At 50.6% G+C, this 5,875-nt stretch overlaps 1 protein-coding gene across 1 annotated transcript in view; it reads left to right on the plus strand.

Moving 5' to 3' along the window:
* The window catches only part of SLC39A11 (solute carrier family 39 member 11), a 582,750-nt gene that overhangs the window by 4,345 nt on the left and 572,530 nt on the right, over window positions 1-5,875 (plus strand). The gene's annotated exons all lie outside the window — the stretch shown is intronic.

A 5,875-nucleotide genomic window follows, 5' to 3' on the forward strand; every position in this document is an offset into this window, starting at 1 on the left:
TCCATCGGAAGAGTGAACCTGCAGAAGACTCACCCCGGGACCCCCCCCCAACCATGATGTTGGAGGGAGGGGCAGCCCCTCACAGAGCTGGGATGGGATGGGGCCGGGCACACCTGGAGAAGAGAGGACAAGTGGAAGAAGCAAGCTTATACTAGAAGAGGCAAAAGGGAGAAAAAAAGAAAAGGAACGGCAGCAACAGCAGATTAACGGGGAGGGGAGGAAAGATAGGGGAATTGGATGCTGCAAAGGGCAGACCCTGTCGGTAAAAGGAACACCAGAGGCCAGACGGAAGCTTGGACTCCGCACCGCCGCCTGGTGGGATTCAGACGTTGGGTGTTTGCTCTGGGTCCAGATGCCAGTGGGATAAAGAGAGCCTAATGCAGCCGTCCTGATGTCTTATCTTCAGAGCCCCGTTCATCCTCTGTGTCTGCTGGGGCTGACATTTGTGGTCGGAGGGGTGGTTATTTGACTTAACTGTTTGCAGATTCCTGAGACTCTGCCTTGGACAAATAGCCAGGCAGGCCTCACCGCTGATGAAAGGAGCCTGAACGTCTGGGATACACATATTCTCCATACCTTGATTGAAAAAAAAAAAAAAAAAGGTGGCAGAGAGGTGATGGAAAGTTCATGCTGCACAGGTGATGTCCTGAATTCGTGTGTTGTCGAACAGTTACCGTGTTCACCAGCTCTGTGCTACATGCTGTGGAGAAGACAAAAGACATTTGATTAACAGTCGGTGACTCTGTAACAGGCTCGGACCTCTTTCCAAGTCCCATACGTTGTCTTTTCCCTTCGCTGCCGTTCCAGCCTAGCGGCTGAGCCTTTCCTGGCTGTATTGAGAAAATCGCAGTAATCAGACACGAATGTCCTCCTGGGAAATCTGCAGCATCTGCCAGCCTGCTTGAATACCTACTTAGTTCCTCTACCTGCTCTCTTGTTAGAGCAGTGTTCCTGCTCCCTTGACCTCTCCACTTGACCTCTGGATCTCCCTTCCCACCTCTCAGAGGCTTCACTTCCTTCTCTGCTGTATAATTTTCCCCCCCTCAGCCAGATCATTGCCATCATAAGCCCCTCCTGCTTTTCAAAAGTTCATGTTAGGCCCCTTTGCTTTTAAGAAAGACCTCCCTTGGAATCTATTTTCTCTAACCGAAAGAATTTGAAGAGGATTTTCACTTTTATGAAAAACAGGCGAAAAGCGCAAACAGTGTGCAGCGTCGGTTTTGCAGAAGCCAGGTCCCGCCCGATAGAGGCAGCACCCCAAAGCAGCGAGGGGGCGCCCAGCCCCTTCCCCCAAGCACGCTCAGCATCCCAGCATCCGACTGCCACAGCTCTGAACTGAGTTTGTGAGCATCCAGGCTGTATCTCCACCGGTTTTGTGCGTCCGTTACCAAGATGTGTCCCAAAGTATCAGAAAAGACTAAGGTGATTTTTTGGGTATGGGAGCACTCAAAATTTCTCCCATATGAATTAATGGTAATTGCTTCTTTGCAGCATTTTGGCTTCTGAAAGGTTCTGTAGGAACGCTTGACTTTCAGATGGCGGGTAAAACCTGATCTTAACAATATTCTCTGGTGTCTCCCGTCTTAAAAACTTGCTCTGTTGTTTGCACACCTCCTTTCCGCCCCTGTCCATCTTTCCTTTCTGCATCAGGACGGATGTCTCCAGGCCCTTCTGGTTCTCTTTTTTCCCCAGCTCCGCCCATCAGGGCTTCTCATATCACCTCCCCATCCAGTAAAAGCCAGGAAGACCATCTCACCAGCTTCAGCCGCTTCTCAGTTTCTGGGCCTTTCTGCATAGCTGACCTGCCCCTGTGGACAGTGTTTCCTCTTGGCTCCTGCGACAAGCCCCAAGGCCTTCCCTCTTACCTCACGGAGCACTTCTCCATCATGTTTGCTGGCTTCTCTTCCTGTTCTTGACTTCTGATCCCTGATGGGTCCAGGCTGGAGCCCTAGCACCCGTCCCTTCTTGGTCTGCATTCCCTGTCCAGGTGAGCCCCTCCTGCCCTGTGGCCCTAAGAGTTAGAGGGTCACTGTAGCGGTGGAAATGCAGAGCAAGGAACGGTGTCTGCAGGTGATGCCTGCATTTGTGACTCCAGCCTGAGCTCCTGCAATACCCCAGGCTGATCTCAAGCTTCACGCGTCCCCAGTAATAACTCTCTGCCTGCCACCCATCCTGCACTCTCCCCCAGGGCATCTCCATCTCAGGAAATGGCACCACCCAGTTATTCATGGCTAGAGACCTAGAATCATCCTTGACATCCCCACCCCACCTACTTACAAGTCCTACAGACTCTTCTTCCTCGAAAGTAAGGGTTGATGAACTTTTGCTAGCAAAAACCAGAGTCAGTGGGCTTTGCACGCTCTATGGCCTCTGTCACCATTCAACAAGGCAACCATTGCAGGGGATCAGGACTAGACAGGATGTAAATGAATGGGCATGGCCGTGTTCCAATAACACTTTATTTATAAAAGCAGGCAGAGGGGCCATCTTTGGTCTGTGGACCATAGCTTGCTCATCCCTGATCTACAATAGATCCCTATGCTTCGTGTCCACCCACTGTCCATCCTAGTGCCTCCCCTGCTTCAAACCTCTGATGGTTTCCTGCCCCTTGGGGGCAGAGGCACACTCGCATCGAAGACCACCAAGTCCCTGCATGACCTCACCTTTCCCAGCCGTCTACTCCTACTTCACCCACCTTCCTTCTGTTTCATAAACAAGGTGTGGCGCACTTCTCCCTAAGGTCTCCACTCAGGCTGTTTCCTTTTCTTTTAAATTTATTTTAATTTTTTTTTTTTTAGAGAAAGAGTGTGGGCAAGGTGGGGGAGGGCAGAGGGAGAGAGAGAATCTCAAGCAGGTTCCATGCTCAGCATGGAGCCTGACGTGGGGCTCGATCTCAGCACCCTGAGATCATGACCTGAGCCAAAATCAAGAGTAGGATGTTCAACTGACTGAGCCACCCAGGAGCCCCCTCTGGCTGTTTCTTTTACCAGATATTCACATGGGGGTCACTGCCTCTGAGAAGCCCACCTAGGCTGCCCCATCTAAAGTAGGAAGAGCTGACATTGATCCGGGGCTCGCTGTATGTCAGCCACTGTTACAGACTCTGAATATGAACGAACTACCTTATTTCATGCTCACAGTTCGCCGAATTCACAAATCCCTCCGAACTAGATCCAGTTCTTATTTTTACTTTATCGAGGAGGAAGTTGGGGCCGAGGGAGATTATATAATTCGCCCCAAGTCACTTAGGAGGTAGCAGAGCTGAGATATAAACCAGACTGTCTGGTTCTGGGGCATATGTGCTTAACCGCCTGCCTTTACCGTCCATGTATTTTCATCAGAGCATCTGTTACTATATTGAGACTTCGTGTTCCCTTATTTGTTATATTTGTTTGTTGAGTGTCTCCCTTACAGCAAGGAGGGGAGACTTGGTCTTTCATCTCACTGAATTCCCAGCTTCCAGAACACTGTCTGGCAACACAGTAGACACTCACAATGTTTTTAGTGCACGGATAATCATTTAACTTTGTAATAGACTATTGGTTTGCTAACAAATCAGCAAATATTCAAAGTACACCTTACCTTAGAATCCCTATGAAAGAAATAAAATAATCAGCTTTACTCAAATTTCAGAGGTGTGGAATGAATTCATCTTCTGATCAGCCCTCCCCTCTCCTCCAAATTATGCGAATTCTTTGCATTTTCGAAGGTTACTTGTGGAATTAGGGAAAAAAACCAACAACTCCTGTCCACCTTCACCATCTTGTTCCATTATGTTGGTGCTTCGGGGCTGTGTGTGAGTGTGTTCACACAGGTCAATACCCTAGGACAGTGATACCGGGGGTTAGCAGAAGTTCAAGGAGAGGCGGTCACTGCCGACCTGGTTGAAGGTCTTCAGCTTGAAGACGCAGATCTGTAAGAGAAGCTGTTTTAGGACAATACCGCTGCCCTCGCCTCACCTAGAAAAGAGCGGGAGCCTCCCAGGCACGCACAGGGGCCACCTGAGAATATCCGGCTGCGATAATACAGTTTGGTGGGATGCTTCCCTCTTGGATACAGCACACCTGAAGGAATAGCTCGGGAGGAAGCAGTTTCTAGTCTGCTTTTCCGTGGGATGAGCCAGTGGCAGGATCGTGCCCTGTCTTGGGATTCACTCAACCTAAAATCTAAGTATCAGCGGACGTCAGCTCAGGACATGTCCATTTCAGGGAAAGCAGGCCTCTGGGGACGCTGCAGAGAGGTAGGAGGAGGAGCTGTGTTTGCAGAAAGCGGTGCTGGGCTCTACCTCTCCTGGGTTGGGGTGCGTGTTTGTGTGGTGTTTTGTTTACGTCCTACCAGGAAAGAGATTCGTCAGCCCTGCTTGGCCCAAGACTGGATGATAAGACTCTGGCTCTGTAGACACAAGAAAATGCGGAGTTCGGGTGTTTGCAAATATAGTTTAGGAGCACGTGCAAACAGCTGGTTAATATGTATCGAATAGCCAGGTTGGTTTTTTAATATGCTTTTGGTGTAGGTGGGGGTAGGGGAAGAGCATCCTACTTGACTTTGACATTTGAGAAGTTGTGTACAGATGAATTGATACCTTCCACAGGGAGACCATAAAATTGTATTCTGAAGCAGGAGTGCCCCAAGCAGAGTTAAATCTTTGGGAGCTGACCACCCGGAATACTCTGTGGATGGAACTCAAACCCTGGACCCCTTTTGCACCATCTAAGCCATCCGATGGTTATTTTCTGAAAATCCTGTTTATCCTCTTAGGAATTCGAGAGTGCTGCTAACACTGGAAGGCCCCCAGGGCCCCTCGGCTGCACCCGTACCTAAGGCGACAGTGTTCCTGAGCTCCCTTCAGCTATGCCAGTAGAGCGTGGGCAGCTTTGAGATGCTGGGGTCTCTGGGGCTGGCCCATGCATGGGAGTGCTGGGGACTCCCCTTGTGCCTCCTCCCTGCCGCCCCGTCCGTCTGTCCATCCGTGCTCTGTGCCCCTCTCTGCTCTGTGCCCTGAGGCGGGCCTCTGTGCACTGCCTCCCTTGGCTCTCTTACCCTCTGGCTCGGGTTGAGCTCAGCCATGGGAGGAGATCAGAGGGATCCACGGTGACGCTGGCCCTGGCTGAGTATGCTTTACAGCTACAGCTCCCATAGAGTCACACCGTCCCCGTGGCTGCGGCTCTCACGGCCCCAGTAACATCATCCCCTCCCTTGTCCCTTCAGCTCGAGGGCTGGTAAAGGTTTCCACCTGTACGGAGTGTCCGGGCGCCTCATCCGTCTCTTGCTGATGCCCTTACGCCCACCCACACCTCTGTACATGGTTCCTTCTTTACATTCATTTTAGTTAACCCCCTTTGAGTGCGCCATCTGTTTCCAGCTGGACCTAAGAGTGACACAGATGGTTACAGACCCGGGATTAGTGGCACGATCCTCTCCTTCTGGCTAGCAGCAGGCCCCAGGCCGACCATGGTCTCACACTGGAGGAAAAACAAAGAATGAGCTCAGCAATTTCTGACATGCCACAAACTGCTAAGTTTCTAGAATGTTTCGGCAACAGGAGGCTCTGTTTAGGGAGGTGGGAACTTACATCCCCGGTCCGATCTGGAGGAGACCAAAGTTTAGTTAGGCTTGGTGGGAGAGGAAAGCCCCTTCTGCAGAAAGGAACACCCCGTGTAGATAGGAAGCGTGCACACCTTATCGGCAGACACATAATGCATTTACTTTCCTGCCCTGGACCGGCTTTCATCTTGCATCACGTGGTTGGCGGGCTCAGTGCCCGCTACGCTCTCCACTAATGGCAGGATGACGATAGTTTAATATTAGCCAATTTGGAAAATGGTCAGTTGTTTAACAACCAAAAAGTTTCTGGTCTTTTTTTTTTTTTTTTTTT

The sequence above is a fragment of the Ursus maritimus genome, unplaced genomic scaffold (genome assembly GCF_017311325.1).
Source record: "Ursus maritimus isolate PB19 unplaced genomic scaffold, ASM1731132v1 scaffold_24, whole genome shotgun sequence".
In the NCBI taxonomy this organism is placed as follows: Eukaryota; Metazoa; Chordata; class Mammalia; order Carnivora; family Ursidae; genus Ursus; species Ursus maritimus.